This window comes from Coturnix japonica, chromosome 2 (genome assembly GCF_054131305.1).
Source record: "Coturnix japonica strain WE chromosome 2, WE-NBRP24, whole genome shotgun sequence".
NCBI lineage: Eukaryota > Metazoa > Chordata > Aves > Galliformes > Phasianidae > Coturnix > Coturnix japonica.
Genome location: NC_140664.1, coordinates 53,391,448 through 53,416,570, shown reverse-complemented (window position 1 = coordinate 53,416,570; position 25,123 = coordinate 53,391,448). Strand labels below are relative to the sequence as shown.

Here is a 25,123-nt window from a genome sequence, read left to right as displayed (position 1 = left end):
ATACACGTGGAAGAAAAAGTGGCAAGATTTATTGTGAGGCTGTAAAGGTAGATACGTGATGCTGGCAAGAACCAGAGTGCCCTAAGGCATCCTTACGTTGCCAGTGAGGATTTGAGCTTTTATTACAGTAAATTTTATTGCCTAGGTTAAAAGCCAAATTCGTTGAACCAAATTAATCTCTGGTTCATTTCCAGTGTTGGCAGAGCTTAACCAGGAGCAAATGTAGCTATTTAGCTAAGGATATTATTGATTTGATATTTTAAAACTGATATCAGAGTGGGTTCAAAATTTAAATAGGTTTTGAAGCTTTTGTATGAGGTTGCCACTCTGCCAATATTAAAATGGATGTAACTTCTTGTTTAAAATAAACATCCTTGCCTTGAGTACAAAGCCTGTCCTTGGGCTGGCAAGCAGAGCTGTGCCAGCACATTCTGGTGGCTGCATGGAAACCTACTGAACTGATGACAGAGATTGGCTCATATGGGTCAGTCTGTGTGGGTCGGTCTGTACGGTCAGGGATTTCATTTCAGAGGTAATTAACAATGCAGTGTTGCCTAATTTCAGAGCTTCGAATAGTTGCTTTGTTTATTTAAGAGGAGGAACTCTGCCTCTCTTTGAAATGTTCACGACGGGGATGGAAACTCAGGTAATTCACCTTACATGGCAGGAGAAGAGTTTTGCGTGGTTACTGCACAGAGCTGCAATGTTGACACATCTGTGTAATCCATCCCTTAGTTTATGGATTTAGAGTCTTCCTGAAAATGTCACAAGTCCACTGTGTCCCCAGTGTGGGACACTGTGCTGAGCACTGGGATATACTGAGCATTCATATATAGCTTCCAGACCAAGAGGGTGTCTTGAGTTCTTGCAGCTGTGTTATTTCAAGATGCTTGTTGCTCTTGCCCAAGCCAGATGTGATTTATTCTCAGTTAGAAGAGTTGCAGGCAGCCCAAGTGACAGCATGATGATCGTCTTCAGGGACGCTTCAGCAGCTGACCAATGCAAAGACATGATAATGTACCCATGTACCTCTCCCATTGCGCCGTGTGCCCTGTGTGGCAGTAGCGAAGCACATCTCTGCTGGGCCATGCTGTCTCCCCCCCTTCAAGCTCTCCTCCTGCAGCCCCTATATGGATGTCTTTTGGCCCAAAATTCCTCTCTGGCACCACTTTGGGAAGCATGTTTTGACAGTGCATTCTTACATATGCTTTTAGAGAGAGACGCTGCAGGTGTCACTGCAGATAACTCTTCTCTGGTGTGCAGTTGGGAGATTCCAAGATGAAGGAATCAGGGGGAATTACTTGCTGCTCTAAAAAAAAAAAAAAAAAGAAAAGGCACTAAATCTTGAAAATAGGATAAATGTTAGCAAATGATATATCAGTGTTGGTTTTACCTGGGAGAAGCTGTTTGTTTTTAGTGTGACACGTTTTGTTTAGAGATTTCCAGGTGAAGGAAGGAAAGCATATTAGCAACTACAAAGGATTTAGGTTAATCCAAAATGGTGATTTAACATTTTCAAGGGAGTATTCACTGCAGTGTCAGGTATACTCATTTTACCCAGACCACACCACTTTTTCATTGATGACAGTGAGATCAAATGCACCATCATCAATGTTGCGGATGATATTCGGCCGTGGTGCATATGACACACCCGAGGGATGGGATGCCATCCAGAAAGACTCTAGCAGTGGACCTGAGAAAACCTCATGAAGCCAAGTATGAGGTCTTGCACCTGGGTTGCAGCAACCCCCAATATTAGCACAAGCTGAGGGATGTAAGGATAGAGCATAGCCCTGCTGAAAGGACTTGGGGGTACTGGTGGATGGCAAACTGAACATGAGCCAGTGATGTGCTCTCACAGCCCAGAAGGCCAACCACATATTGGGCCGTATCAAAAGAAATGTGGTCAGCAGGCTGAGGGGAGTGATACTGCCCTTCTACTCTGCTCTGGTGAGACCTTACCTGGAGCACTGCACCCAGATGTGGAGTCCTCAGTATAGGAGAGACATGGATCTGTTGGATCACATTCAGAGGAGGGCCACAAAAATGATCCAGGGGATGGAACACCTCTCTTACAAGGGAAGGCTGCGAGAGCTGGGACTGTTCAGTCTGGAAATGAGAAGGCTCTGGTGGACCTGAGAGCAGTCTTTTGGTATCTAAAGGGGTCTGAAAGAGGGAAGAGGACAGACTCTTTAGCAAAGTCTGTTGTGACAGAGCAAAGGGAGATGGTTTCAAATGAAAAGAGGGGAGATTTAGATTGGATATAAGGAAAAAGGTTTGTTTTTTTGTTGTTTCTTTTTTTTTTTTTTAAGCACTGGAACAGATTGTGCAGAGAGGTGGTGGATGCCTCATCCCACTCAAGATCAGGTTGCTCAACCTGATGTAGCTGTAGGTGTCCCTGCTCATTGCAGGGGAGTTGGACTAGGTGACCTTTAAAAGTCTCTTCCAACTCAAAAGAGTCTGATTCTGTGAAGACAGAAACTACTGAGAACTTTTGTTAGCACACTCAGTGTCCTCTGTGACTTTGAAAGGGGGAGGAGGAAAGGATTTGGCTGAGATGTAGCAATTTGGAAGTGTGCTCAAATGTGATAAGGCCAAGGTGGTGCAATTACTGGGGTGCAGTCAGTTTGGGATTGTCCCGTGCTTGTTGCTCTTCCTGTGGTTGCTAACACTGTGCCTGGTGGCAGTGATGGGTGAGGCATCCTGTAGCATAGCAGGGCATCTGCGTGCATGACCTAGTTCATTACCATACTGATTTAATAATTTGGAGAGGTATTACAGCAGAACAAAGAGTTTGCCTACTTCTTCAGATTAACGAGATCTCTCTCTTAAAGCAGGGGATTAAAAGGTAATTATTCTGTATTTATATAACAATCACTTGGAGTGGTGCATGCTAGATAGTTTATCTATCTTTTCCTTAAGATTGTTTTTTATTGCTTCATTTCTGAAAACCATTATGTTGCTGAGAAGTTTTTTTTTTTTAATGTTTTATTTAATTGATTATTTTATTTTGAATATAAGATAAAATTGTTTGTAACTCTGTGTATAGGATGTAACCATTGTAATTGTGCCAACAGAAATGAAAGCCTTGTTCTATTTTGACCCTATAAACTGGAAGACATTTGAGGTGACTCAAAATCACTATATTTTGGTTCAAGTTGGCCTTTGTGTCCGTGGCTTGTGTGCCTCATGCTGTAATGATTTTGTATCTGTCCTTGTAAGCCCAGCAGGTCCGCCTTCCTGGGCAATCAGATCCAACGTAAAAGAGCCACTGTCTCATGCATTGCCTTCTTTTGTCACTGTAGCTCTCAGTGGAAGGCAGAGATGAGGGGACCTTTTTGCTATAGATTCTGGAAAGCAGAAGAGGGTAGGGGTATGTCATGGAAATGGTACTCACCTAATGCACTGAGATTATTTTGTTTGAGATGAGGAGGGCTTTTAAGTCTTCTGGTAAGAAGACTTCACCCTCCATCTTTACTCTCAGGTGGGTGGGTTTTTCTATCTAGACTTTACCAGAAGTGTTGGTTTAGCTGCTGTGCTTTGCAAGAAGAAAATATTTCCTGTGGAAAGCTGAAATTACATGCAGAAACCCGTGTCTGATTTCTCAATTCTGAGTTCTCTGTTCTCTTTCAGGAAAAAAAAAGTTTGATTTGTTTCTTTTTTCCTGTTTTGTTTGGGCTTTTGTTTGTTTGTTTGTTTTGTTCCACTCATTCTGTTTGAAAGAAAAAAGATCCAAATAGTACTATTCATGACCATGTAAAACATTTTAACTACTTTTCTTGGCAAGTGCAGAGGACCTCAGGGAGTTGGGAGGTGGCAGAGGAAGAGGAAATAGAGGGGGACTTAAAAAGCTGTCCTCTTAAAAGTAGTAGTGCAGTGAGATTACAGACCTTTTGAGGTTCTGATACCAAAACTCATTTCAGCCGTTGAATGACAGAATGGTTGCCCCTGTTGCAACATCTAAATATCTGTGAGGAAACACCTGAGACTCTTGTTTGCTGACTTCATGCAGTGACACACGTGTGCTCTCCGCATCAGGCCCGCACATCCTCAGCTGCCACTGCTTTTCTCCATCAGCAGGTAGTTATTTGTGTAGATCAAAAGGGAAGTGGTAACAGCTTTGTGTTCCTTGGTGTTCTTGTTATGCCTGGTAGGAAGCTTCCAGGAAATGCTCGGAGCTGTCAAGAATGTGAAAGATGCAGAGTCGTCCTCTTGAAGAAGAGAGGCTCAGATAGCAGCAGATATGGCAGCCTTTAGGTGCTGCGGAGAATGAATTGAAGTCATTATGATATTATGGCAGGGATCTGCCAACCTGTCAGCTTTTGATGGACATAGTAACTGGTGACAGGATGCTGCACGAACGCCAGCCAGTTTCTCGTTCTGTCAGCGCGGCATTGGCGCTGCCAAGGGATTGTTACTTACTCAAACTATTGCACATGGAGAGAGCTGCTGATCAATAGTACAAATGGACCGTTCGTGTTTGGTGATTATCAAACCTGTATTGGTCTTTCCGCTGGGGGTGTGCTACGTGAGGAAAGAAATGGTTGAAAGGGCTGAAGTGTTGGTTAGAGGTAATTCTTTCAAATTAAAGAATAAACATTCTCAGCACTTTTCAACCTGCAAGATGTAAATAGCTCCCTGACAGCTTTCCAGCATCTATTTCATTTGGGAGTTGGCTTGCTGATACCCTGAAATGAAGGGGAAGAAAAACCAAAAGTATTGGGAAGTGTTGTTTTTTATATATTTAGCGTGGCTCTGTTTGTTTTTTTAATGCAGTGTTGGGTGAGCATCCCAAAGACATGATTTTACAGCCCTGCTGTGACTAAACACCTCTCAAATAAGTCTGAAAGCAAGTTTTGAAAGTGGAGATGCAGCAAAAACAAAGGGAAGACTTGAAAGAACACTGACATTATGCAAGATAGCAGAGGAGTAATGATTCAATAATGGTTACAAGCATTTGTACAAAGGAAAAAAAAAAAAAAAAAAAATTCCTGCTTAATAGTATTGATTGTGCATTGGAAAAATGAGCTCAGCTTATTGCATCCAAGTTGCAGAGAGTACCATCCGTAGCTGCAGGGAGGGGTGCGATGGAGAGCTTTTTGCTATGTGCTTAGACAACAAAGTAACACAGGAAGGATTAAAGGACTTCTCAGGTGAGGTCATCCTCCATTTAATGCTGGTTGAGAAAGCACAGGCATCTTGTAGTGTTTGTTGAATATGTTTTGGAGGGTTAAGATTATTCCTGCCACTGTATCCACTGTGAGTGATTGTTTAAAAAGCAGATCAAAGCTCCAGTCTTTGGCTGGCAATTCTTTGAAAGGGAGTGTGCTTTTTTGTTTGACTGTGTCATAACTCCTAGCTTTAAGTGTGTGATGGTTTACCATCACTAGAACAATGCTCAAATTACTTATTCAGACAAAAACTGTAAAGTCTGGGTGACCTAATTATAGATGTCTAAATTGGCAGTCCTGTGTCCTGGTATTAAGTATTCCCTTACTCAGAAGAGCTGAGTACTTAGAAATCCCATTGCAGTCAACGGGAATTGCAGTAATAAGCACTTTGAAAGGCAGGCTCTCCTTGTTAAGCACTTAAACTTGATGGTTTATAGAGATACCTGGGACTTGAAAAGTGTTCGCCTAAATTAGTAACCTAGTTAACATCTCCAGAGCCAATTAACTGTTTGAAAAATAGTTGCAGATCATTGTGAAAACTTCATCTTTAATTTTAAATGATTTTTAAATATGGTGTTTTTGTTGTTTTTTTTTTGGCTTGGAGCAGAGTAGAATTTGATCAAGTGTTTTAAGTACTGCCGTATGGAAAAAATCTTGATGTCTCACATTGAAATCAGAGATTTCAGGTTTTGTTAAATCTACTGCGACTCGATTCTACTCACACTTCATATGTATGAGTAGCTTTGAAAATACGAGTGCTCCCACTGGACTTAATCAGATTATTTATGTGTGTGAAGTTACTCTGTTGCGTAAGTGTTTGCAGAATTGGGGCTTGTGTAAAGTTTCAGTTAACGACTTGGGTTTCTTTTTGTTCGGTTCTTAATAACTTCTTGAAAATTACTGTAAAGCCAATATTTACAGCACAACGCACTCTCTGCATTCCGTTTCAGGAGGAGAAAATCATTTCAGGTCAAATTCTGTTTCTGCAGAAGGAAGGGGGGAGGAAGAAGTAAAGTAGAAGGGATTTGGGCTTTGTGTATGTTTGGTCATTGGTACAATGGATTCATTCATAAAACCTTGCAAAGATGTATTCTGGTTTTTTTTTTTCCCTCTCATTGTAAAATGTAGGCACAAGTTTTCCTGGGGAATAACAACACAAAAGCCTTAATTTAGAGCTGTAATTATGAAATGCTGACTTGACCATTCAGAGCAGGTAATGCTTTTGTACAGAGTGAGGAGAGGGATGAGGCTTTTTGCTAATGCAGGCCACTTCAGGACATTATGATGCCTGTGCATCAGGTATTTGTATTCAGGCAGTGTACAACAGAACATGTAGAAATGGTATGACAGCATCTTTTAGAAAAGCATATTCATAAAATGGTCTTAAATAGATTCTGTAATACTGCCACACAGTATAGACAAACCACACGACTCAGAACATCCTAGATTTCCTCAGACAGTATAAAATGCTTCATTGCTATTAAATTTTAAACAGGATTCAGTATGTGTCCTTTTAAATAGATGTTCCAGGCAATACCTGGAAGTTTAATGGTTTCAGACACTTTTTTGGCTTGCTCTGCAGACAAAATGGGGCATTTTCAAAGCAGCAATTGAAAATGTACCTAACTGTCGTGTAATAAAAGATGGACAAAAAAAATACTTCTTTCAAAAGCACACTCTGTGACAAACCTTTACTGTGTGTGTGTGTGTATATATAATATATATACAATATAAATGTAATATATCCAATGTAAATTTAATATATACAATATAAATATAATATATACAATATATGTATAGTGTGTGTATATATATAATCATGTATTGAGAAGGAAAGAAAGAATATATATGTATATATATAGATACATATGTTTTCCTGGGTATGCATTCTTTGGTACATTGTACTAAATTATCTGATTATTCCTTAAATTTAAAAAAAAAGAAAAAGCAGATGAGAAGACATGTAAAAACATAGCTCAAGTTTCCAAGGGAACTTCCAGAATTAGGTGCTTGATTCTCTTTGAGTGCTTTGGAAATTTCAGATTTTGCTTCTCTATGTGTAACTGTTGTGAATCTGTGTAAGCGTATGAAATGTGCTGATTGTAAGCCTGGCAATATCTATTTCATGTCAAATGGGAAAAGAAAAGCAAGCTTTCATTACTGGAAAAGCTCAAGCTGTGGTTGCATTCTATTTTACTGGTCTTCTACGGTAAACTTGCATAATAGTCTGTGGAGCTGGAACAGTGCTTATGTAAAAAGGTGAGGTTGGCTCAGAAACTGCAAGGAGAAGAGATGTCTTCATGTGGCTGGATGCAGGAATGAGCTGACCTCCCAAAGACATTTGATCTGGGGAACTCACTGTACCTAGATACTATCAGAGCCAAGCATTACAGACTAAGTAATTAAGAGGTTATGTCATATGCCTTATGGCGTAAGAGAGCTACAAAGAACAGTAAGTTAGAGAGACAACTTTTCAAACAAGGATGCTTATGAATTACTTCGTGTCTTCTAAAGTTAGAGACATCGGTCTCATCTTGTCTGGCTGTTCTGATGTTGAACAATGACTGTTTTTAAGAAAAGTGGGTTGTTTTTTTTTCTTTCCTGTGAATTAGTAGTTCAGATTTTGAGGAAGTGTCCTCATGATGGTGCACACTCTGTTATCTTAGCACCAAATAGGAACACTGTATGTCATAAAATGGCTTTTTTTTTTTTCATTTTTTTTTTCCTTCTTTTTTTTTTTTTTTTTTTTTTCCCCCCCCTCCCCCCTCAATAGCAGCAAGTTCTGGTTTGGCCAAATACTGCAATGTAGTGCTTGCAATTTCTCTGAAACTCCACTAGATTACATGGCAGTGAACTGGGCGACCCGGCAGTGCTGACGTTTGGATACCTTCACTTTAAGGAATGTTTTGTTCATGAGACTTAGTTTGTGTTAGAAACAAACACTATAGTATTGCAAAACAGTCACTTTGCTCTCTTTGCTCTGCAGTTTACATCTACTGTACTTCATTGAAGAGTAACTGTATTTGACCAGCAACTCAGCAATTCCTTGCAGATCTGCTGTAGGTCTGAAATTTTGGTGTGTGTTTTTCTTTTTCTCCTCCCCCTTCAATGGTGAATCCAGTAGCAGCAGGCAGATTTGTTGTATTTTGCATCTCCATTCGTGGAAAAGCTGGATTCGGTGCTATCAAGCCAGTTTCCTGTTTAAATTGCAGTTTTTTGTTGCCCAGGACTGGAATTCAGATGAAGCAAGAACCAGCTATTTCTTTCTGACCTTGACACTTGTTTGCTTTTCTTGGCCAGCTGAAAAAAATGTTAGATCAAGCTTGATGCTCAGACTACAGCAGAATAATTAAAACTTTGTGCACAGTTTCCTATCAGCTATTGGTCACGTCCTTCAGATAAACAACCCTGTGGAAAATAATTATAACCCTCTCAGGAAATCTGCCTGTGGGTGCTGGAATTGTTGGGTGAAGACCTCTACTCTGTTTTTGTGTGTGTGTTTGTATTTGATCATTGTGGAGAATCTCTCTGGAAAGGTTTTATTGTGCTGAGTGAATGAGACCAACTTTTGGCTTTGGTCTTTGTTCTTCCATGTTTTGTGAGGTACTTTAAATGAGGAGTGCCTTCAATGCCTGAACAGCTGCATTTCTTCCTTTAGGGCTTTCGCCAGTGGAGAACAATAACAATAACGTGGAGATAACTTAATTATGAAACGCATAGATGTTGTTTCACTGATTTGAACAATGGACTGCAGACATGGGAATATGAAGCAGCGAAGCAATAAACATTCTTCTAATAAGGGAACGTTTACAAATGAAGTGGCTTTTAATTTCTGCATTTCTGCACTGTGCTGAAGATGTGGTTTTATGCCTTGGATTTCAGTATGTTTATGTCACAAAGGTCTATGGCAGTAGTTTAAATATTTTGGGGTTGCAAAGGCCTTATAAGGAAATGTAAGATGATACAAACTGTTCTTTCACTTGTGCTTTCCGATTATTTAATGCATACAGAAACATAGTTCACTTTGGGTTTGTGAAAGCCATTAATCTAATAATACCAATAAGAAATGAGTCTTTTCGTGAAGTCACCCGCTGTGCAGTTAAAACTAAGCTGGAATATAAATGGATGTTTTTGCAATCCGGGGAGTTATAATGTAGTATCACATAGCCTAGCAACAGCTCAGTATCGGCATAACTCACTGCCGTAACGAGCTGTGAGCACATAGGTGTGGCAGGAAAGTGTATAAGCTATTGCAAGCAAATCCCCACATTTGCATATGTTGTTTTCATTTACAATGCTAATAGAGATGACAAACATTATTAACTTACAGTAATTAAAGTGCACGTCTAACTTTATGACATCTCTGCAGTTTGTTGTACTCGGGGTGGCAAGAAGCGTTATAAACTCTGAAAAAGCTGTAAAGAGAGGTTAATAGAAGCTACCGAATACAATTTGGGATTTAGATGTGGAAGCCCTTAATGGCATTACTGTTTCTCTTATTCAGAAATTTCCATATATTTCATGGTTTCTAAACCACTTTTTCAAGTATGCATGTACACATATATTCATGGTGAGGACAAACGCTTTAAAATGACTGTTGCAATGAACGTAGACAATAGATGGGTCCGACTCTTTTTAACGATTTAAAGTTGTTATTCAGTTAAATTAGACCTCGTGGCACTGATACACATCTGGTCATTACTTTCTTTTGGCAGGGTTTCCCTAGCAGTTTGCCTTCATTAACAGCCACCAAGTGACTCTTAGAAAATAATTAAAATTTCGTTTGATCATATTTCTAATATGATGGCTGTATTGTTGCTGGTAAGTGAAATCAAATGCTTGTTAGCCACAAAATCTCTGCAGATGAGTTTCACTGTATCAGACAGAGAAACTGTTGGTCTTGTAGCTAAAGCTCTGGAGGCTGTTTGTAAATACACTAATGGTGTCCTCTGTTTCTTCCTAGCAGTATACTATTAACTACAGAAATTGAATGGTGTTGGCTACTTTAAAATTTACATCTTTTTGAATTACTTTGCGATCCCTGCAATCAATTATGTATGTTCTTTGGTTTTTGTTGTTTTTGTTTTTTTTTTTCCCCCCTGCGTTTCTGTTCTTCCCCTTCTGGCTAGGAGACACTTGGCTTGGTTTTGTTACTGGGGTCTATCTGACCGAGGCACAACTATTTGTGTCTTTTATGTAGTATGGTGGTGTCTAGCTGTCGGTATTGCTGTGTGATGAGAAGCTGGGACACAGACATGCACCAGGTTGCAGTGGGAGGAGATGTGTTTGCTTTTTGGAGCAGTTTTTTTAATGTTCTAGGAAACCAGTGCTGTTCGTTTCGCCAGCTTGGAAGTGGTGGTGTCAGCTTTTCTTTAGACTCCTGACCCCTTGTGTGTTTGTGAAAAGGAGAGGATGGAGTTGGCTTCACCTTGGGTAGGGTGTGTTCCCACCAGAGATGCTCAGTCATGTCTCCATCTTTTCAGTTTCCTAGCCCTGGATGGGCTTTTCTTGTCTGAGGTCGTCCATTTGCATTTCAGCATCATTTGAGCCAGTTGGTGGTGAAGCAGTAAGCAAATAGAGAGCTTTTTTACAATGTCACATGCCTTCTTTTCTAGCTGATATACATGTAATGGTCTCAGTCTGAGTTTGAAAAGAAATCTTGCTCTGTACTTGTGCGTGAGGAAGATGAGATAGCAGCCTGGCACTTAAAAACAAAAGGCTGATGTCACCCTTCTTATGCACACCTAAGTGTGTGGTGTGGTGCACTGCTGAAGTCAGTGCAGTAAGTCTGGATTGACGCCCAGCTGACTCAGATTGGAGTTTTACACATGGTTTGCAAGAAAACTGGCTTTGAGTGTGCCTGAACCTCCTGTGAGCTGGTGATCCTTCTGCTGGGCCTGAGATGAGAGGTCACAATCACAGAATTGTAGGGGTTGGAAGGGACTTTAGAGATCATCGAGTCCAACCCCCCTGCCAAAGCAGGTCCTCGTGGAATAAAAGAGCTCTATAACGCTGCCAGAAAGGGGTTACTGGAGAAGACTTCTCTTATGCAAGCGTACCATGCTGCTACAGGGATGCTGAATGTGACCCTGTGTGAGGCCTTCTTTAGGACTGTTTGAATGAGAAGATGGCTGCATCTGGGAAACTGCCATGTACTGGGGTTAGGTGTGCAGTTACTTGGCTGCTGCTAGCAGCTGCTGAAGGTGTAAGATGGTGTATTAGAGGATAAAGGCTCAGAGTAGCATCTACCATCAAGAGTGCATCTCAGCAAGTTGGCCTTCTGACTTCTCTTTTACAGGTTACTTATTAATTTGAGTCAAAGCAACCCAATGACAAGCCCAACAACAATGTGAGGTTTGTCTACTGCCTGAGAGAAGTTCTGTCTTCTGATGGAATTGTCATCAACTGTTCTACATAAATTCTGATTTATTTATTTTTTTCTTGGTTATACTTAACTAAGTTATGATGCTTTAAACATTATACTTGAATTCCTCATTTTGTAAAATCTAGTCAAAAGCACTGAGGAAAAATATTTATGAACTGAAATCTCAATTGCTCAATACCTCCGTCAAGCACTTTTTTCCTCCTACTCCCAGAAAAGAATAGTTTCTCTGAGGCTTTTTAATTTATTTATTTATTTATTTATTGTTTCATGGCTCATGAATTCCATGAAGTAAGTGGAGTCTGCTTACACTTTCTAATCTGACCTCCACTGAATGAGTATGTAGAAGGATTATTCTATCACCTGGCATTAGATGTTGGTAGGTAAGCTGCTGTAGTTTTCTGAGGTGCATTTTAAGGGTGGATTGGAGGGAGGCAGGGATACCACATCTGTACAATTCAGCTGCGTGTTTTGATTTTGTCAGTGGAGAAGATAAGCATCTTTTCCTAAAGCCTGTCTTTCTGTAGCCTGGATGTTAGCAACCCAAAACAGAAAGTAAATTCCTGTGCTTCTTGGCTGTTGGAAAAAGCTTGAGAATCAACTGAGTGTGTTGTAAAAGCTCAAAAGGCAAATAAAAGAATTCACAGCTATGTTGTGTTTAAAAATCTCTCCAAAGTGTTTCGGTATCTTTTGATATTGAGTGCTTGACCCATGAGATTTAGTACTTTGTGTTGGCAGTACTATAATCGTGATTTTTATTGTGCTTTATTTGCAAATTTTAAATGTACTTGTTTTTTTTGGATTGCATTTTCAAGTAACACCTTCTTGACTTTATTAATTGAATTAGTCACCTGTGGTAAGTTCAGGAGATTCAGAGATACCTATCAGGGGAGAAGTATAATGGAACAATGACTGATATTCAGCATTTAGTAGTAAACTTGTGGTGTCACAGAATCACAGAATGGCCCGGGTTGGAAGGGACCTCAAGGATCATGTAGTTCCAACCCCCCTGCCTAGCAGGGCCTCCAAACATACACCTTTACTAGATCAGGTTGCCCAGGGCCCCGTCCAACCTGGCCTTGAACACCTCCAAGGACGGGGCATCCACAACCTCCCTGGGCAGCCTGTTCCAGGGCCTAACCACTCTCCTAGTGAAGAAACCATAAGGTCTCATAAGGAGTTGTCCTACTTGATTATGAGCCTGATAAATATATATATTTTTTTAAATGAAAAAGGCTTATGAATGGAAAATAGTTCATATTAAATACTGTAGATGGTCAGAGGTACAGTACCCAGCAGTAACAATGTTTTGCCATCAAGAATGTGTGAGGTTATTTTTACCATTAGCTGAGTTGCGAGACTGTGACTTCATTATACAGCAAGTTTTTCTTGCACGGAAATCTTCTCTTCGTTTTAAAAGCAGTGACTTTGATCAAAGTTCCCATTACCTAAGGAAGTAAATACGGGTGTGCTTATCTAAACCTGCTAAAATCCCAAATCCTCTGAAGTACTGGCAAACATTGGAGCTGACTATTGTAAACTTGCCAAAACTAGATTACACCTGCCTAAAAATGTGCTTTTAGTCAGACATCTTCTATTAGTTTTATTTGGTATTCTTACTGAAATATGACCCTCTTCATTTCAGTGGAGAATGTTCCTTTTTTGTTTGTGCTGAAAATGAAGCATCCGTAGAGTGCTAAAGACATTATTTAGTTATAAATGGTTTGTTCTGGTAGTGAGAAGTGCCAAGTAACTGTAGTGCAAGCAGTCATTTATGGACAGAGGAAATATAAAGCTGTGCTGTTACATCACAATTATTTAGCACTCTCTAAGGTGTGCAAGTATATTGAGAAAGAATAGATGAGTAATAAATGGGTGATGTGCAGTAAAGTGAAAGTGATAAAAAGATATGTAGCAGAAAATATGAGGCTGGTCTTCACCTTCATGGCTGAGGCAAACTACGTTTGTGCGTTAGGAATAATATCCCCAAACATCCCGTAATTAGTCAGTCATGCAGTAATCCATGCTTATTTGTTGTGTAACAGGTTTAAGGACTTATCAGTGTGGCTCAAATTCTACTCTCAGAGTTAAAGAGTCACAGTTATATCGTCCTTCTTGGGTGGAAAATCTACTTGTCTAAGTGTTGCCCTAAGAAGCAAGGAAGTACTTGCATTTGCGGAATAGTAAAATGTGTAGTATCAAGCCACAGGTACCTGCTGGAGTAGAATTGGTTTGGAAAGCTTGTAGGTCAGCCGCAGAATCATAGAATGGCCTGGGTTGAAAAGGACCTCAAAGTTTCAACCCCCTGCTATGTGCAGGGTCACTAACAACCAGACCAGGCTGCCCAGAGCCACATCCAGCCTGGCCTTGAATGCCTCCAGGAATGGGGCATCCACAGCCTCCTTGGGCAACCTGTTCCAGTGTGTCACCACACTCTGTGTGAAAAACTTCCTCCTAATAGCTAACATAAACCTCCCCTGTCTCAATTTAAAACCATTCTCCCTTGTCTTGTCACTATCCACCCATGTAAACAGCTGTTCCCTCCCCTGTTTATATGCTCCCTTCAAGTACTGAAAGGCTGCAATGAGGTCTTCCTTGATCCTTCTTCAAGCTAAACAAGCCCAGTTCCCTCAACCTTTCTTCATAGGAGGGGTTCTCCAGCCCACTGATCATCTTACTGGCACCCCTCTGGACCCGTTTCAAGTGTTCTATGTCCTTCCTGTACTGGGGACCCCTGGATGCAGTACTCCAGATGGGATCTCACAAGAGCTGAATAGAGGGGGACAATCACTTCCCTCTCGCTGCTGGACACCCCCTTTTTAATGGGGTATAGACATTAACAGCTGTAAGAATACTTTGCTGATATGAGACTCATCTCTAGATACCTTAGACCTTAATTTGATGTCCTGGAGAGCCCACTTTTTTTCCAATTACCTGTGAATTGAAGAAGTGGGGAGTAAACTGCTTCATTAGGTGGTACGTGGCACTTGAAATGCATTTGCTGTGAAGCTTCTTGCATGTAATTGTTACCCTGCAAATAAGCAGATACCTGTGTTTCAGAAAGGCAATTATGTTAGAGGTTTGAGTTCCTGGGGAGAGCTAAGCAGTAGTGTTTTTCAGGTGCTTGTTGATTCTCATTGGGCTCTACACATCAGCTGAGGTGCCTGAGGAGAGCAGAGAAGCTTGGTGAGGATGACTATGCAAGAAGAGCTGAGCCCAGTGACGCTTGATTTATGCTTTGTTTTTTCAGTACCTCATGGTAAATGGAGGCCCAGTAAGAGGTGAGGTCTGGGCAGGCAACAGAGGGTATTAGCTTAGTTGTGGGGGTCAGGGGAAAATAATGTGGTTTTTTTTTTAGTTTTGCTTATTGATGAAAGAGGGACTGCAACTCTTTGAAAGGTGAAGCTTTGCTTTATAGTGATAATTTGCTCTTAGAAAATATTTGAAGTCAGAACATTTGGCACTGTATAAAAGTGTATAAAAGATCTCAGGCCTCTGCCTTGAGGAACACACACACCACTTAGATCATGTGTAATAAGTATTATATGTATAATGCGTTTGGGTAAATAAACAACATGGTGATGGGAGGAGGAAGAGAAGGCCCTATTGGAAGAAGCAGGGGCATTGAGGAGAAAGGAGAAAGCAAAGGCTGAAGAGTGAGCTGAGAACACTCAGGGGAGGAGGTAGGGAAAAGTGGCCTTTAAACTCTATCAGCGGGATGGGCACGGCTTGGGAGAGAGGTGAGAAACGTGGAGCTGTGTGCAGGTGATCCAGAAGGGATGTGACAGCCAGGCTGGGCAGCAGCCTGCGTGGGCAGCTGGGGCTGGGAGGCATGGCGGTGACAAAGGCAGGGAGGAGCCGGCCGGGATCCAGCAATGAAGGAGGTCAGTGCCATATGAGCTGTGCGAGTGTGATGCTGTGGGCATATGCTGTGACGGAAGCGTGTGTGTGGCAATAGCATCGGGCTGGCTTCTTGTCACAGAGAGTGTGCACGAGAGGAGGGTGGCTGTGGGGCTGTGTCACAGCCAAGGTGCTTTGGAGGGATAAAGGCTAACTCTGTAATACCTAGCGATGCAAACAGATTTATGTTCACCTCGTGTCTCAAGGTGTGTGCGGTTCGTATTTATTTTACCCGTTGATATATCTGTCTTGGAAGTTGTAGTGAGCGGAAGAATAAACAAATGAGCAGCCTGCGCAGCCAGGCCTTGGTTCCCTTCAGGCTTGTTTGCTTGCTCCGCTTCCAGGGGTTTATCTGTTTTCCATCTCCCTAATAGTTACTCAGCATTTGTGAGCTGAGGCTGTATGGGACTTAATAAATTGGCATGGATTTTGGTCCTTTCCTTATCTGTAATCTTACAATACCTGAGAAGGCCAGCAATGAACTTAGTGTTGTTTTTGGGGATGAATGTCCCTCTGGGCCATTTCTTTCGTGGCATAGGCTGCCCAGGGAGGGATCACCATCCATGCAGGTGTTCAAGGAACTTGTGGATGTGGCACTGAGAGATGTGGTCAGTGGGCATGGTGGGGATAGGATGGTGACTGGACTAGATGATCTTAGAGGTCTTTTCCAACCTGGATGATTCTGTGACACTGTGGTACTGTGTACTACATCTGGGTGTGTGTCTGTGGATTTTAGGGGAAATTACACTTGTGCTGTATGTGAGGGGCTGGCCCAACCATTTTAAGTCTTTTATTTCAAAGTATTTAATTAAATGACAAGATAAGATAAGGAGAGGGAGTATCTGTATCTATTCATATAAGGAAAGTAGAGTATCCCTGAACAGAGTTATGAGGGTTGATCTTGTGATATTTACTACCTCCCAACTTACCTTTTAATGCTAAGAGCTGCAGAAAGCTCTAAGATAAATTTATCGAGGGATGAATCAACATCTAACACATTCTGGTCTTTAAAACTGCTGGTGAACTTGGAAATTAGCAAGCCCTCCCTTAAACTACTAGCAGTCTTCTGGCTTACTACCAAGTACGAGGTAAGCTCATCATCACAAACTGTGCATTAAATTGTCTTCAGGGGCACTGTGGACATTAGTGAAGAGAAAGTGAAAAGGAAAATATTTCTAAGGTGCTGGATATCTGCAGATTTGCCTTCTGTGCTGCTCTTGTCTGTTTTGTGGTTGGTGCTGCTGAGCCAGAGCTGCCTGTGGCTTCAGTAATATAGAAGGTCTCAGCTTTGCTGGTCTGGGATCCCTGATGTACAGCGTCTGTGTGTTGAAGTGGGCATAGTGTGTGTGCTCAGAATGCAGAGAATGGAAAAGCTGTAATTGAATGTCTTAATTACCTGCTTAAGTTCTTAAATGGTTAAGAAAGCTTCCTAAAATAGAGCTAGTCCATTCTGTTTAGTGCTCTGCAGGAGCTTACAGGAAAGTACCACCTCCAAAAAAAGTAACCTAACAACTGAGAATGAGTTTTTGGTGTTGCATGCTTTGTGAGCTTGGTGTTGCTTTTCAGTGCTAAACCCTGCTACCTCGGAACGTAATGTTTAACAGAATGCTTTTATGGCTTACTACATATAACGATCCCTCCTTGTATTTCAGGGCACAGTTCCTCTCCTTCCCCTGCACTCCCCTCCCTTCCCCTTTCACTCTTATTTTTGTGCATGTGTTTTGATGTTGTTGGGTATTTTTGTAGCTCTCTTGAAAGGGGGACTTTGAAAGGTGATAAGGAAGTCAGCCTAAAACCTTGTTCCAGCGTTTTACAATACTTTTATAATCTGGGGGAAAAAGTGAGCAAATAACTTGCTGGTGTTAGTTCAGAAATCTTTTTTTATTGCACTAAGGCTTTAATAGTTAGTCTAACAACAGTGCTGCAGTTCTGGATCTGTTAACAGGTTAACGCTTGGCAACGCTTATATTTATAAGGTAATGATTTTACTGTAGCAATTTGAGCAGCAGGATATATTAGGTATAAGAAGAAACAATTTATTACCTTGAATTTCTTAATTCTCCACACAGCTTATTTCATAGCAATGTACCGTAGAAACAATCGTTACCTCCCATTGACCCATTGAACAGCTAGCTGTAGCTAGTAAATTTGCTCTGTATTAAACACACAGCTTATTGCATTCAGGTTCTGTTCTGCATAAGCCATTCCAATGCAGCATGCAGGTACTACAGCACTGATGCAGATCCCTCCTTGGTGTAATTGTGTGTTATGACAGCAAGAATCTGGCCACTATGTGCAGTGTTCTTAATGTAACTTTTGCTGGGAATACACCATTCAAAATGTTTATTTTTAGTCACACACACGTTGTTCTTGTGTTCAAGACTTGATGCACGCAGAACAAAGATATTCCAATTTTAGCTAATGGTATGTCTTCCCATTTGAGATAAATTAATCTCATGGCGCTGCGTGCATTCACAGCAGCTGGGGACGTGGTTTGTTTGGAGCTTGAATTGATGGGGCAGATGTAAGAGGGAGAAAGGAGATGTATGTGTGAGTTGCACTAGCATTTTATGCCAGCTGATGATCCAATTCCCATTCTTTTGCAGAAAATATATATACATTAAAAGTAAATATTTTCTCATCATGATGCTGAGAATAAAAGCAGGTACTTCTCTTCCCTCCCCTCCTCCACCCCATCATTTTAAGATTAAAACCTGAGCAGAATGTAGTGAAGCACACTGGCAGGAAAATGCCCTGCCCACCCAGTTTGCAGTCAGCCCCCATGCTGCAGATTTAAAATGGCCATGTTGCAACTCCCTGCAAATTGGTTTGCAGTGGAAACCCTAACAAGATCATTAAATATAAAAGCCCTGTTGGATGCTGGGAAAGTACTGTGCTGCACATACATGTGTGTATCTCCATGGACGTGCATGAATGGGCAGCATCAATGCCATCGATTTGAATAAGGAGGTAATGTACAGTATGAGGTGACTTTGCTTGTATTTGGAAGTGACTTGTGTTTATTGTGGCATGGCCAGAATGGTGAATTTTTCCTCAGTTATTATTTGATAGCACTTGAATATTAAAGTTAAATTAAATTAATTTAAATTAATTAAAGACACAAAACTAACTCATTTGTGTAGGTGTGGCCAAATAAGAGAACATTATTGTTAAAATGAAGTAAAATGGGATTATGCATGGTGGTTTTTTTCTTTTTTTTTTTCTTTTTTTTTTTTTTTCATTTATTTATTTATTTTTAAACTTAAAATGAGGCTCATATTCAGAATTAGTAATGTACAGCTTGTCAAAGTAAGAGCTTTTGACTTCCTAACATATATCATTAATGACCCTAGGAAAAAAAAAATCACATCTGCACTAGTTCAGTTCTTGGCTTTCTAGGGCTGATCAATAATCACATTGTGTATTCATTCCCTCCAGCCCCCCACCCTGCAAGGTCAACTTTAACTACTGGTCTTTATATTTCAGAAGAAGGACGTGGACTCCTTTATGCATTAATAATATTGGTCTCAGTGTTTCCTTTGGATCTAATTTACTGTTACCCCATCAGAAATGAGTAACTTGTTTTTCTTTGTTTTTCTTTCTTTTAACACTTTTATCATTTTTCTTGAGAGCTTTTCACTGCTACCCTATGGTGCAGTGTTGAGCGATCTAAGTAGAAATTTGACTGAGGATGCTGAAGTTGGCTACAGTTTTCCTATTTAAATGGATCAACTCATTATTGTATTGTTGAATGTGAACGTGACAATAGGAGAACAATTCCAGGGCTTCTTGTCTGGATGGCAACACAGCTGGTGCTATGAGGTCTGTCCAAATGTGACTGGTCAAGCATAACAAGTTAGTTCTAATTAGAAGTTCTTATTTACATTGCGTTAGAAAATAGTTTGCTGGTAGGCGTTTGAATGAAGTTGGTTCATTTTCTTCTCCTTGCCTTGCGAGATTAATGTTGTTTTTTGATTTGTCCCGCAGCCGGAATAAGTAGCCTTGGAAGAATCTTGCCTTTAAAATAAGCTTTTTATTTTGGACTGTAATGTAGTGGTCTCTCACGACTGCTTTAAAATAAAGGATTATTGTGGGTGGTTGTGTCAGTGTTGCATATCGCCACTAGATTAAGTCTTGTGATGGTGGCATTTTGTGATTTCTGCGTTGTTGTTTTCATTCCATGGAAGGACTAGTGATACTGGATCCCTTTTATTCATTTCTTCATATTAGAGTGGAAATGTAGTTTGTTCATAATGGATTATTGATTGGTCTGAGAACAGCAGAAGCCCCAAGGCCTTGTCATCAATGGTACTTACTTTCCCAATAGTGAATGCATCACTTCATGCAGCTATTTGCAACCCCGGTCTGTAGGATATAAGCCCGTAATTGTTAATCTTGTACAGCGCCGTTTTTAGGGAGAGGAACTCTTCATTGTCATTATAGGATTTTCCCCCTCAATTTGTTCAAAGAATGGTCTCTTTGTTTTGTGAGCAAGATAAAGCTTGTCCTGGATGTTAATGATATATTTTAATTCATTGCTCATAATACTACAGTGTAACCAATAGAGCGCACTGCTTTGTCTCCAGAAGACAAACACGCATAGTGCACTAAAACACAAAATATGTACTGAGTGGGTGACAGCTCCGTGTTTCTCGACAAACCCTGGAGCAGAGCAGGGCAAACTCCCCCCTCCCCACTCCTGCATTGCTGCTTTAGGAACCACTAAAAACTGGGTTGCGCTGTCCCTATTGTCCTGCTGGCTTGGTTTTGAGAGAGGTCACCTCGCTGCAGCTGCTTACCTCGAGCTTTATCAACGGCAGTGATTTTTATCTTTATTCCAGCGTCTTCTCCCCTCCTCCCCCCACCAAAGGGTGCAACATCACTTTGGAAAGACCAGACTCTGCTTTTGTAGCCCTGGCTGCTGGGTTGGAGCCTGCTGCAGGATGCCATTAGCTCATGGAGGGAGGAAGACACAAAACCTTCCGATGTAGTCAGAGGAGCTCAAAATAATGTTTCAGTGTTTGAAAGGCAAACTTCCCAGATGGGAGCAGCTTCCTCAGCTTCAGGGGATGGCTGGTTTAAAATGATTAAACGAGTATTGCAAAATGCTGCTTAAGGATTGGGTTTTCTAAAACTTAGCTGGAATAAAATTAAGCTAATAGAAATTCCGTGTTTTTTCCAGGAGCTTTTGCTTTTTCCCTTTCCAGTTATCGTGTCAATTCTGGCAGGCTTATACAAACTTTTCAGACAGGCTTGTTGTTAAGATTCATTCGTAATAATTGAATACATTTAAAAATTAGGCAGTCGTCTTCCATAACTGGCTCTGGATTTGCTGATTTGCTGTTCACTGGATTAGTTTGGATTACTCTCAGAAAATCAATTCAGAGCTACGTTGCCTTTACCTAACGGCAACTTTAGTCCCTAGGTCAGAGCATATGAGGATTTCCTGTAAAGTCAAGGGTGGGCTTTACTGTTTAAAGATACACTTGGACTTCTACCATGCAGTTGAGTATGACTTTGGGGCAGTCTGAGTCTTCGCAAGCCTGGAGTGATCAGCTCTCCTGGCTGCATTTCTTCAAAAGATACAACTTCCTTACATTCACCTATAGATATCTGCATGCGATGTCCTATCACTGCATCATGTAAAAGAATTTCAGTGAGATTTTTTCGTTTCTAAGATCACAACTCACAGTGTTGTTTGTTTTTTTTTTTCTTCTAAGTCACTGCTGCTTTTGGCAGAGGGGCACAATGGAGTGATTGCGGTGTGTATTTAAACCTCTCTGAGATTAGAAGAGTGGTATTTCTACAGTGTATTTATCTTTCAGATGGGACTTGAAATACTGACACCCAAACTGAAAACATTTGGGTTTAAAATATACTTGCTGCTTTGTGAAAAGATGTGAGAGGCTTCCTAAGATGTCTCTTCTTGTTTATTACCTATTGAGGAATCTTCTCATCTGTGGCAGGAAAATAAAGGATTTACAGTTTTCTGTATGTTGGAACAGGGTTAATTTTCTCCTCTTTTTTTACTCTGTCTACACTGCTCAAGATATTTGTACCTAAGTATGTGGGAGATGAATTTGCAATTTTTTCAATGAGGTATCACTCTTTACATTCTATTATTTTTTTTCCCAAGTTTTCCACCTTGTTTGTTTTCTATGTATTTCTTTCCTTCATTATTTTCCAAGTGGCACAAAACGGCCTTGAGAGGGCTGTGTGGCCAGCTGCGGGGACTAAGCGTGTCTCATCTTCTTTCAGAACGTGCAGGTGGCATAAAAAGTAGAGTATCAGGTATTGCAGAGTGCTCCTGTTTTATTTAAAGCATTGTTCCTTCCCCTTTTACCCGTGCCTCACTTTACAACTCATTTTAGCTGTAAGGACAATGGAGCCTGTGATGTCATCAGTGCCCAGTGCTCTACTGGGGAATCATTTAATGTTTTGGGTTGGAAGGAACCTCACAGATCAGCTAGTTCTAACCCCCTGCCACAGGCAAGGTTGCAGAATGCTAAATCAGGCTGCCCAGGGCCCCATCCAACCTGGCATTGGGAGCCTCCAGGGATGGCACACCCTCAGCTTCTCTGGGCAGCTGTGACAGCACCTCACTGCCCTCTCTGTGAAAAACTTTCCCTGACATCTAATCAAAATTTCCTTTCCTTTAGTTTAAAACTGTTCCTTTTTGTCCTGTCAAACCATTCCCCCAGTTCTAGCAAAGCTATGGGTGATGCTGAAGCTCCCAGCCCCCTGTGGTAACAGCAGGTTGGATTTGGCCAAATGCATTTTCTTTCAAGCCAGAAAATCTTTCCAAGCTCAATATTAGAGCCTATTAGATGTTTTGGTGCCTAAACATTTGAAATAGAGTCCACTTACTTTTAACTCCAGCTTCATCCTCTGCTAGTAGGAGTCTCCCTGCCTTGGCAGCCTGGGAGGAATCTACAGACTGGATGTAACTCTGCTGTGAACTGTGCTTGACAATTGCGGAGCCTGAATTTGGACCAAAGAGATGAAAGGGTTCTGGTTACCGCCTGAATTACTTAGATGTGATGCCTTGGACTAGTTGGTCAGATACCATGTGCATTTGAAGTGTATTATTTTGGAATACTTTCAAATTCATAACTAGGTCAAAATATTTTTATTGTTGCAGTCAGACAGAAAAAAAATACCCAGCACAACACTGTGGCAGAATTTTACTTGCTGCAAAGGAGTAAACAGTACAATTTGGTTTTCTACTCAACATCTTCCATCTCTTGTGCCATTTCTGATGTTGAAATTATTGTCTGATAATTAATGTGGAAGTTACTAAGCGTAAATTGGTAGAATTCTTGGTGTTACTTTCCTTGTTTTGCAGGTTTGGTCTTGTGAATGGAAGCATTTTTCAAAGTTGTTTTTATTTTGCATTTGCTGCTTTTCTCCTTTCTAATGAACAGTAGCTTTGTTGTTCTGCAAAGAGCCCCTCGAAGAGAATTATGTATAAGAGGCACTTAGAGGATGCGAAGTGGGAGTTGAAAGCTGCTCCTGTGTATCTTTGTCAGTCCGTTTACTACAGCCTAAAGCAGACCTGCACGTACTGTGTAAAGACTCAGATTTGGTGAATGCCCATCCTCCCCTTGGAATTTCTGTTGGTGGGAGATGAGACCTGAAATGCTCCAAGTTTTAAGTGTATGTTAATACAAACAATGCAAAACCGGGAACGCTCATTTCAACTTACGCTATAAATTGCAGCATGCAGGCCAAGCTAAAGTATTAAAGCACAACTGACTGCCTTGCAATATTTTGATGAAGATTATATACTTCCATTAATTATTTTAAGTTAATAAAATCATTTGGCAATCTTTAAACTCTAGCTTATTTTTCCCCCTCAGGCCTAATTGAATATAGGGCTTGGGGCAGCTTCTCTGAGTGACTGTATCTCTCTTATAAGTAATGCTTTCTTCATATCCTCATTTTCGTAACTAAGCTTCATTAATGAAAATGCTATGAATAATTAAAATTAAATATGTCATGGCTAAGCATAGGAAAGCTGTGGTCGAGTAAACAAAGGGACTCTGACACTTTGGATTTATACGTGCTTTAATTGCTGCTTGCAGCATTCTTGTCTGACTAAGTTTGACTCTTAAAACTCTTTTGAATTTTCAGACAAGAAACACTATAGAAAGTTGAATTAAAATGAGACCTACATTTAAAAAAAAAAAAAAGAAAGAAAGAAAAACAAAGAAAAGGTTGCTTGTCTAAAAGCTTACTATTAAGCAGTGTTCTTGCTGGTGTAAAGTGCAGAAAACGTGGAATGTAGAAGGCATCTAAAATACCCAGAACAGTCTGTCCCTAAGGCTTACTAGTTGTTTTTTTTTTTTTTCCTCCCTTTCTCTACAGAACATTTCAGAAGCAGCTGCAGCTTATTCAAGTATACTGTAGTGTGAAAGGCAAAAAGTATTACTTTGCTGTTTCTTCTTACCATTTAATGAGTTTTAGGTCAAGTCTTTGGTTACGAGACAATCTGGGTTGCTACTTGGCAGTCTTGCATTATGAGTCACATAAATGAAAATATTACTCTGTGTTGTTTCATCCCTCAGTATGCAGTGGAAACCATGTTTTTATTTGTGATTTTGCATGTTTCTACCATCTGATACAGCAAAAACTCCCAGTGGTTGCCATCCTTTATATACTCAGAGTTTGCTGTCAGGCTGTTCCTTTGCTTGGTCTTAAATTTCAGAGATTAATTCAGATATTCGTTTGCGTGCTTCCTGCTTATATGGACTTCTGAATTTGTGATCTGGTATGATTTGCACCCCCCGCCCCCAGGCTAATATGTTACTTCCAAACTAGTCGTAATATAAAAATGCTTTGTTCAAGAAATGAAATTGCATTTGTGGTACATCTGTTTTAGATATTATTATCAGCTGTCTGTGAAAAAAGGTGGCTTGAATAGATGCTGTTGATAGCTCGTAACGTGCTGCACAGACATGAGATGCAGAAAATTAAACCCAGAAATGAATGGTTTTGTAGCAAATAAGAGGACTAAATTAACTTAAATATAATGCAGTTATGCTATACTGTGTAACTGAGATGAGCATTGCATCAGCTTTACCTTGCTTTTTGTTAAGCTTGTGCTGGTGATGTGATTTGACTGTATTTACTCATTCATGTACTGAAGAGGTTCAAAGGTGAATACAGTGAGAAACCTTTGTGACTTTAGATCTGTAGCTCTTTGGTTTTTGAGTCATAGATCTCAAATGATGGATGCATGAGTATGTAGCCTTGTTTTTGTTAGTTACATTTTAAGATGCTGATGTTTTCTTAACTCAATAATAGTTTGGTGCTGTTCATTACAGAACGTCGTATCCTTTGATCCAGTCATGTGGTGTCTGTAGTTCTTAATGAGGATAGGAAAGGGAGAAGATTTTTGTTATACAGTTGTAAATGAAAAAGAAGTGATGTATTAAAATCTAACCATAATTTTTTTTGCTATATGAGAGGAGGAGGTATGCTGGTGCATTGCATATTGCATTGCTGAGGCAGATAATGACCACCGTATTTATTGTGGCAGAACACAAAGGCTTTTTGACTTTATTAATCTGTTTTGTTAATCGAAGTTGCTTCTTCCTCTGTTTGTTTGTTTACGGTTAAGGCTCTTTGTCATTGAGGTGGTTGCTCTTGTGGTTTCCTGTACGCCTTG

At 40.5% G+C, this 25,123-nt stretch overlaps 1 protein-coding gene across 6 annotated transcripts in view; it reads left to right on the top strand.

Moving 5' to 3' along the window:
* Positions 1-25,123, top strand: part of ZNF516 (zinc finger protein 516) — a 100,468-nt gene that overhangs the window by 14,211 nt on the left and 61,134 nt on the right. The gene's annotated exons all lie outside the window — the stretch shown is intronic.